We start from the raw sequence: 10,992 nt of genomic DNA, 5'->3' as shown, positions 1-10,992 counted from the left end.
AAAAACACTCAGAAGTAGAGACAATGTTGAAATGGCAACATTATTATTATTAATAATATTGCCATATTATTATTATTATTATTGTTATTATTATTCAGGTCACTGCCTGAAATCAAACTCGGAATCTTGGAGTTAGTAGCCTGTGCTCTTAACCACTACACCATATGCCGGTGGTGTAGTGGTTAGGAGCATGGGCTCCCAACCCCAAGATTCCGAGTTTGATTCCAAACAGTGACCTGAATAATGATAATAATAATAATAATAATAATAATAGCAGCAACAACATTGAAAAATACCTAAGGAATAGATGGTGATGGCAAGTAAAAAGCACCATCAGAATGTGGTTGATACCAGGGGCCGCCTGAGTGGCTCCTGTGCTAGTGTTTGACCAAAAGAACCAGCTATTGCAAGCAAAATTAAATATTGAAAAAAAAAAAACGCATTTGGCCAAATTTGGACATACAACAGTTTAACATAATAGCAACGAGGTATATATATATATATATATATATATATATATATATAATATATATATGAGAACATTATTTTTCTTTATATATATATACACATATCATCATATATATGTGTGTATGTGTGCATGTGTGTACATATATATATAAACATATATATGTATGTATGTGTGTGTGTATATATACATATACATACACACACACACACACACACACGGTCTTGATAAATGCTAATGCATGAAACTCTCAGTCCTTGAAACACTATAACATTCATTGATTAATATTAATCAATCAATCAGTCAATACATACATACATATATATACCTGTATGTATACTTATATTATATATATATATATATATATATATATATATATATATATGTATATATACCTGTATATATATGTATGTATGTATGTATGTATGTATATATCTACACATGGTATATATGCATGTATATACCAATGAATGGGGCAAATAAAGATTATACATGCTTAGATATGTTGTGATTGATTGTTGTTACGTGTATCTTCCATATGTGTGTGCAAATACGATGGTCAGGGGAAAAAACTGCGATTTATTTTCCAATTGGGTGTGAGAGAGAAAGAGAGAAGCAGTGATAGAGAGGGAAAGAGTAGTAGTAATAGTAGAGGGGGACTGAGGTGTATGCATGTTGTCTGAGAGAGAGAGAGAGAGAGAGAGAGAGAGTGGAGTGTGTGTAGCGAGGAGAGGCCTAGGCCTATGACATTGATCATTGGATGAGTGTACGAGAGAGAGAGAGAGAGAAAGAGAGGCCTAAGGCATATATAGTTGTGTGTGTGTGAAAACTTTGTATGCATGCATGCACATGTGTCTCTGTATTACAGGGATATATGCATACATATATATATATTTATATATATATATGTATGAATACACACATATACACATACACACACACATATATGCACATAGATAACATCATCATCATCATCATCATCACCATTGTTTAAAGCGGACGTTAAACGATGATGATGATGATGATGATGACGACGATATCCATGTGCATATATGTGTGTATGGATGTGTGTGTATATGTGTGTATTCATACATGCATATATACACATATATATGTATACACACATACATATATATTTTCTATTATATATCAACAATATATCGTACTTACATGCATACATACATATATATATATATATATATATATATATATATATATATATATATATATAAACACACACACACAAACAGACACATACACATACACATATGTGTGCACACACACAAACAGACACATACACATACACATGTGTGCACACACACACACACACATGTGCACACACCATGCCACACCACACCACACTCCATCACACACTTATCTCAGTGATGCGGTGCTAGTTACCAGACCAAAGTGTGTGTGTGGGAGAGCAGATGATGAAAGAGGCGCAGAAGGAGGAAGAGGAGGAGGGGAAGAACAAAAAAAGGAAGGAAAAGAAGAAGTTAGTGACTTGGTCGTTATATAATCTGCTACTTTCCTGACTAAATCATTAACAACAACGTTGGCAGCAGGTTCATTTGCAGCAATGGCCGACGCCAGTGTTGCTGCCACCTGCACCGGATGCATCCCTGCTTCTAACTGGTGCAGTGGCACATATTTCACACAAATGACTCCTCTCTCTCTCTCTCTCTCTCTCGCTTCAGAGATGAAGGTGTTGCTGGATTCTGCATAAATTGTTTCTCTTTTCCAATCGCTTTTTTTTTTCCTTGCTCGTTTCTTTCTTTTTTTGTTTGTTTTTTATTTGTACCAAAAAAAATTTCTACAGAATTTTTCTATTTTCTATTTGTCAGTCCATTCATCCATCCATCCATCCATCCAACTGTCTGTCTGTCAGTTTGTCAGTCTGTTCATCTATGTGCCTGATCTTCCTTGAAATTCATTGCCTACTCTCTCTTTCTTTCTCTATCTCTTTTTCTCTCCCTCTCTCTGTCTACCTGTTTGTCTGTCTGTCTATCTATCTATCTATCTATCTATCTAATCTAATCTCTCTCTCAAATATCATCACTCTATATTTCCCTATTATTCCTGACTATGGAAAGCTCCCACTCTCGCTGTCTGTCTGTCTCTCTCTCCTTTTTACATTATCTATCTATTTATCTATCTGTCTATCTATTTATCTGTCTATCTGTCTCTCTTTCTATCTGTCTGTCTGTCTGTCTATGTATGTATGAATGTGGTACATATTTATATATAAACATTTATAAGGAAACAGTTGACAAAAACTTCAGTTTAGACCTGCTTGCCATACACACACACACACACACACACACGTGTGTGTGTGTGTGTGTGTTAATTATTTATACACTACAGTATTATATACCCAGTTCAGCCAATTGATTTCATGCTCAGAAGTTTGAGAGAACCCATCTTGGCACTCATCAGAAGGTCTGAACAGCTGAAATGGATCTCTAACATTATATTGTATAAAATATTAATATTTTATCTGTATGCAAGTGCCTGTTTTTCCTGACTCGTGGACTCTTAGTTCAGCATACAAGCATACATGCATACAAGCATACAAGCATACATAAGATTCTTCCTGCACCAACGTTTCCCAAGCAATCACCCACCGAAGTACTAAGACTTGCTTGACTCTGGTGACCAGAAGAGAACCAATGTGTTCAGCATGATATGTCCATGGCTTCGAGAACAGACATGTTGGCATAGAAGGTTATTAATTCTGGATTATGAATACTGTCCTCTATAATTTTTACCATTAATGCAAACCTAGTTAAATAAATGGTTATCTTCTTTGAGTAAATGCAAAGAAACAACCTTTTTGACAAGATCATAGCAGTAATCAAACAGTGAAATACAAACCAGGTGGAAAATTACTTTCCATACACCATTGTGATGAAAGAACCAGGAGTCAGCTATTACATACATACATGCATGCATACATACATACATACGTACATACATATATATACATACAAAAATACCCTGTTGTTGATGGTTAAATTTCAATGAAGGAACCTTGGATCTCGGTTAGAAACTGGTTCTCTATTGGCAAGAAATCTTGAAATAAAGTGAATAATGACATACATGCATATATACAGAAATACATACATACATACATACTAGCATACATACATACACACATGCATGCATGCATACATATATATAGAGAGAGTATGAGAGGTAATTGAAGTGCCATTTAGTAATATAATAAAACAAATCTAATCTAGCAAACATCAAACGTATTCGTGCACATATTCCCAACAAACTTTCTGATAAGATTATTTCTCTGAATTTGCCTTCAGCTTAAATGATTGATTGAATGTGGAACCAGAATCATTGACATGCCTGCACTGAATGACCCGTGTTCATTTTGGACATTGCCTGGACAATGGCTGCCTTCAGTGAAGCTATGGTATTGCTCGTTCTTTCAACAACACTCCAAATGTACATTATTTATGTTATTTACATTTGACGGATATTTGTCCTCATCTTGTTTGTTGTTAACAAGATGAGGACAAATATCTGCCAAATGTAAATAATGTACATAATTCTTCATCTCTTAAATATAGAACTGGACCCTAAATGTAGTAGTCAATGGGATATCAGACTAGGGACTCCACAAGTTTGGTGTTACTGGGTTAAGTGGGCTCCATAAAAAAATGTGCTGAGGCTTGTTGAAACCTGTATGGCCTCCTTACTGCAGACTTCCTTCATCCAGACCTTAACAACTGTCTCCAGCACTTCAATGTATTCCGCAGCATAAATTCTAAGATTCTTAGAAAGAAGTGAGGTGCCACAACATGACCTTCATTACACACCTCTCCTAAAGCCATCCCAGTTACTGGAAACATTGTGTGCATCACTTTGGAGGCATCAGAAACAGTTGCACTTTACTATCTCTCATTTCTCCTCTTTGACTTTTGGACTTGATTGAAGTTTTTCTAACACACACAACACACACAAATACACATGAACAAACAAACGCACACACACACACACACACACACACAAACACACAAATGTGTGATGGGCCTCTTTTAGTTCCCATCTACCAAATCCATTTACAAAGCTTTGGTAGGCCCAGAGCTATAGTAGAAGACACTTGCACAAGGAGCTGTGCAGTGGGAACGAACCTGAAACCTTGTAATATCTAGGAAGTTGGCAATTTCTAAATTTGTATTCTGCACATAAGGCAACAATGAGTGCATGTCTTTTCATTTCTTTAGAAAATTACTACTTGTAAATCTCTCAATGAGAGATATTCAGCAATAGTACTTTTGGAGTAAAGATTGTTTGCCAACATAACATGGCAGTCCTGGTTTAGGACGAATGTTGCTGTAATTTAGCCCTGGGATTGGACAGACTCTTGATGGCAGTGCTCCAGTATGGTCGCCATCCAGCGAATGAAAATAGTAAATCATGGAAAAAATAAGATACATATACATATACACACTCAAACACACACACACATGCACATGTACACGTACACACACACAAACGTTCAGACACACACACACATACACGTACACACAAACACACTCATATATATCAAGACACACACACATTCACACATGTATTCATACACTTACATATACACTCACTGAAAGATATACACACACATGCACACACACAAACGTTCAGACACACACACACACACACACACACACATACACACACATACACACACACATACATTCGCACATACATACACACATAAATACACACACACATGCATACACACATACACTCACATCCATATATACACAAAGACACTCAAATATACACATTTACACGCACATACATTCTCTGAAAGACACACACAAACATACATACATACATACATACACATACATACACACACACACACATTTACACACAATCTGCGTTCTGGAATATCTCTACACAAAGCTAAACACATGACTGCAAGGAATTTCCAAGGTTCTAATTATGTTAATGACACTCGTTACGCTTGAGTGAATGGAATGCACTGCTTCTTGCACTGTAGTGACGCACAGACAGACTTCTACATCTGTTTGTCTATTGATCTGCTAATCTAGAGAGAGAGCTTATATCTACAGGGCAGAACTTGGAAATATCTGTGTGCGTATTTAGAGAGAAGCTGCGTATGTATGTGTGTAGGTATGTTTGGATGTATGTATATATATATATGTGTGTGTATATATATATATATATATATATATATATATATATATATGTATGTATATATATATATACACATATATATGTATATATATGTATGTATATATATATATACACATATATATGTATATATATGCATATACATGTATATATATATATATATATATATATATATATATATACATGTATATGCATATATATACATATATATATATGTATGTATGTATGTATGTATGTATGTATGCATGTGTTTGTATATGTATTTCTGTGTGTGTATGTATATTTGTATGTGTGTATCAATCAATCAATCAGTTTATCTATCTATCTATCTATTTATCTATCTCTGCATCTATATCCATATATATATATATATATATATATACATATATATATATATATATGTTTTCTAGAATAAATAGGAAAAAATAGAACTGAGCTCAGTATAAGAGTATGCAAGCTATTTTATGTTTTTATAGTTTATTAATTATTAATCGGTTGATTAATATACTACGTACATACACACATATATGTATGTGTGTGTGTATGTATGTATGTATGTATGTATTTATATATATACATATCTATGTGTGTATCTATATATATGTGTGTGTGTGTGTATACACACATATATGTGTGTGTATACACACATACACACACGCACATGTATATACATGCATACATACAGAGAGGGAGAGAGAGAAAATAGACAGGTATAAATGTATATAGATGTATGAGTATATATATGTGTGTGTGCATGCGTACATATATGTGTGTGTGTGTGTGTTGAAGTGATGAGCTGGCAGAATTGTTAGAACACCGGACAAAAGGCTAAATGCACTTTTTTCTGTTCTTTATGTTTTGAGTTCAAATCCTGCCAAGGTCCATCTCGATTTTCAACACACTCTTGTTTTTACAATGTATCTACACAAAAGAAGGGAATAAGTACATAATGTTTATATGTAGTCTCCCCGCTTTTCAATGCACTTGGCACCCATCTTGCACAGACTTTATGGAAGCCATATATATATATATATTATTTAGATGGGTCCAGTGTAATCCGTGGGTAGGAGAGGTGCAGCCGGAGGGTGTAAAGTTCAGAATCAAACAGTCCAGAAAGAGTAGATCCAGAAGGAAAGAAGGTAGAATCCAGAAGTTTGTGTGTGATGAGTGGAGACAGGAGCTCGAAACGTTAAAGACTTTCCGTATTCCCGAGCGTCATACTAATACAACCTTTTGTTGTTTACACCACCTGTCCTCGTCTGTTGTTGTTTTTTTCGTACATTCTCCCATATATATTATTTATATTATTATTTGATTGAATACCACGCATCCATTTCCAAGCGAAAGCGAAATCGTGATGGCACCTGTACCAGTAGATCACTAAGAGCACCGTCCGAGTGTGATCATTGCCAGAGCACCAGCTGTCTGACTTCTGCGCTGGGGGCACGTAAACAGCACCATTTGAGCGTGATCGTTACCAACGCCGCCTTCCTAGCACTTGTGCCAGTGACACGTGAAAAGACATTCGAGCGAATTTTTTGCCAGTACCTCCTGACTGGCCTTCGTGCTGGTGGCATGTAAAAGTACCCACTACACTCTCGGAGTGGTTGGTGTTAGGAAGGGCATCCAGCTGTAGAAACACTGCCAAATCAGATTGGAGCCTGGTGTAGTCATCTGGTTCACCAGTCCTCAGTCAAATCGTCCAACCCATGCTAGCATGGAAAGCGGATGTTAAACGATGATGATGATGATATATATATATATATATATATATATATATACAAAGAGAGAGAGAGAGAGAGAGAGAGAGAGATCAAATGTAAGTTACCTTAGCCCAACTAGAATGTCCACCTTCTGTACTGACCCCCCCCCACCACCACCACCACCACAACCACCACCTCTGCTACAGCCATACACACTACCACTGGCTCCATCACTACCACCACCACCACCATCCTCTTCACTACCACTACAACTCTCAATTCCAACGCTGCCACTACTGTTAATACCACCAATACCACCACCACCACCACGAATACTGTGCTACTATAACATGAGCCAACACCATAATCACCACAACCACAACGAACAATGCTGCCAACACACAAAAAACTGCACATCCACAACTAGTCACATTATTAGCAGCTCTGTCACCTCACCACTGCCACCACCACCACCACCAACCAACAACAACAACGTCGCCACCTCTGACACCACATCATCATCACCACAACCACCATTAACATCACCACTGTCTTCGTCGTCATCCTTATCATCATCATCATCATCACTAACACCAATGCTGCCGCCACCACCATCAGTGCCAACATCACCACCACCACCACCCCACCCCCATATCACCCCCACCATTATCTCCAGATAAACAAAGATGGCACTCTATAATTTGGCCAAAATGGCAGTAATTATCAAAGAGTAGATCTGTTCTATCGAACACAGAGTACGTTAGTCCTGCCTGGGGCTTCAACCTTCTTGTCACATACTCTAGACAACTGCATACCATCATAAACACTGCTTCCTGTGTGTGCATGCGTATGTGTGCATGTGTGTGTGTGCATGCGTATGTGTGCATGTGTGTGTGTGTGTGTGTATGCACAGCTTGCTATGACACATATGTAGCTTCTCTCTCTCTCTCTCTCACACACACACATGGGAATAGATGCATACACACATGCACACATACATTGACGCAAACATATCCAGAAACAAGAATATATATACACATATACACACATGGGAACAGGTGCACACACACATACACACACGCACACACACACATACACACACGCACACACACACACAGACACACACACACACACTGCCATTGGAGCATTGGTGTTACACACAAATATCTTTATTGATTGCTATTCCTCTCGGTGGTCTGTCAACATGCTTGAAATAGCAGCCGAATATTGCTCCAGTTGCACTTGACCATCTTAAATAAGGAAAGAAGAGCATCTGGTAATGCAATTCTAGATATAATGAAATATAATAGGTTGTGGTGGTCACATCTGGAAAGCTTTAGAACATAGATCTGCTTGACCAGGGTTCACCTGTAGTTTAGCAGCAGCAGCAACCTCAACAGTACAAGGACAACTCCATCAATAGCAACAACAACGACGACAACAACAACAACAACAACAACAACAACAACGACAGCAACAACAACAATAATGATAATGCTTTCTATTAAAGACACAAGACCCGAAATTTGTGTGGGTGTGGGGTAAGTCAGTCACATCAATACTTGACTGGTACTTGATTTATCGACCCCCAAAAGGTAGAAAGGCAAAGCTGACCTCGGCCGAATTTGAACTCAGAACGTGCAGATGGACAAAATGCTGTCAAGCATTTTCGCCTGGTGTGCTAATGATTCTGCCAGCTTCCCCAACTTAATAATACTTTCAGATATAGGCACAAGGCATGAAATTTGTGGTGTGGAGGGGTGGGGGAAGTCGATTACATCGACTCCAGTATGTAACTGGTACTTAATTTTTCGACCCCGTAAGGATGAAAGGCAAAGTTGACCTCGGCAGAATTTGAACACAGAACATCCAGATGTATGAAATGTTGCTAGGTATTTTTCCTGATGTGCTGACCATTCTGCCAATTCACCACCTTTCCCCTCAATAATAATAAAAATAATAATAATAATAATAATAATAATAATGATAATAATAATAAATTCTTTTATTGGCCACAAGGACTCATATCAAATTACATTAAAACACATACAACAACATAAAAGACAAAAATAGGACGATATAATGGGTTTTACAACGTGTAAACAATATAATAACGATTAAAAATTAAACAATAGCAGGAGTGGCTGTGTGGTAAGTAGCTTGCTTACCAACCACATGGTTCCAGGTTCAGTACCACTGTGTGGCACCTTGGGCACATACAGATAGGTAAGTGCTGTAATTGGTCATCCATTAGGTTCCAACTTCACAGTTGAGGCTGGAGCTAGGGATCTGTAGTAGGCTTCCATGTTAGCAGGTATATATTAGAGGAAAAAGGAACACAAAAACCAAGGCAGGACAGGTGTCTCAAGTCATTTAGAATATTTAATTAGGGTAAAGGTGAATTTGAAGTTTTACAGCTGTTTCTGGGGTATCCCGAGTGGTACAAGCAATATCATATTTAACAGGCACTCTGTCAGTTACAATGACAAGTGTTCCAGTTGATCCGCTCAATGGAACAGCCTGCTCATGAAATTAACACGCAAGTGGCTGAGCATTCCACAGACACGTGTACCCTTAACGTAGTTCTGAGTGAAATTCAGCATGTGACAAAGCTGTCCCTTTGAAATATAGGTACTACTCATTGTTGTTAGTTGAGTGAATTCGAGCAATGTGAAATAAAGTGTCTTGCCCAAGGAAACAATGCACTACCAGGAATGGAACTTATGACCTTATGAACACGAGCTGAATGCTCTAACCACTAAGTCACTTGCCTTCACATCATCATATACAAACAGACAATATCATTTATAAAAAGACAATATCATATATAAATAGATAAGATCATTTATAAATATACAATATTGAATATATAAACAATATCGCTATAAACAGATATCATCAAAAAGAGGCAATATCACATATCGACAATATCATAAGTAGACAATATTATAAATAGACAGACAGGAAAAAACAAAAACGGGTCATTTGCAGCAATCTCTCATCCGTCAAGTATCCAGACAACAGTGTGTGTGTGTGTGTGTATATATATCATCATCATCATCATCATCATCGTTTAACGTCCGCTTTCCATGCTAGCATGGGTTGGACGATTTGACTGAGGACTGGTGAAACCGGATGGCAACACCAGGCTCCAGTCTGATTTGGCAGAGTTTCTACAGCTGGATGCCCTTCCTAACGCCAACCACTCAGAGAGTGTAGTGGGTGCTTTTACGTGTCACCCGCACGAAAACGGCCACGCTCGAAATGGTGTCTTTTATGTGCCACCCGCACAAGCCAGTCCAGGGGCACTGGCAACGATCTCGCTCGAAAATCCTACAGGAGCCAGTCAGGCGGTACTGGCAACGGCCACGCTCAAAATGGTGCATCTCATGTGCCACCCGCACAAGAACCAGTCCAGGGGCACTGGCAACGATCTTACTTGGCTTGCCGGGTCTTCTCACGCACAGCCCATTTCCAAAGGTCTCGGTCCGTAGTCATCGCCTCGGTGAGGCCCAATGTACGAAGGTCTTGCCTCACCACCTCAGCCCAGGTCTTCCTGGGCCTACCTCTTCCACGGGTTCCCTCAACTGTTAGGGTGTGGCACTTTTTCACGCAGCTATCCTCCTCCATTCTCACCACATGTCC

Source organism: Octopus bimaculoides, chromosome 14 (assembly GCF_046866305.1).
Source record: "Octopus bimaculoides isolate indiv1 chromosome 14, ASM4686630v1, whole genome shotgun sequence".
NCBI lineage: Eukaryota > Metazoa > Mollusca > Cephalopoda > Octopoda > Octopodidae > Octopus > Octopus bimaculoides.
The sequence above is the reverse complement of the archived record's forward strand: the minus strand, read 5'-3'. Positions refer to the sequence as shown.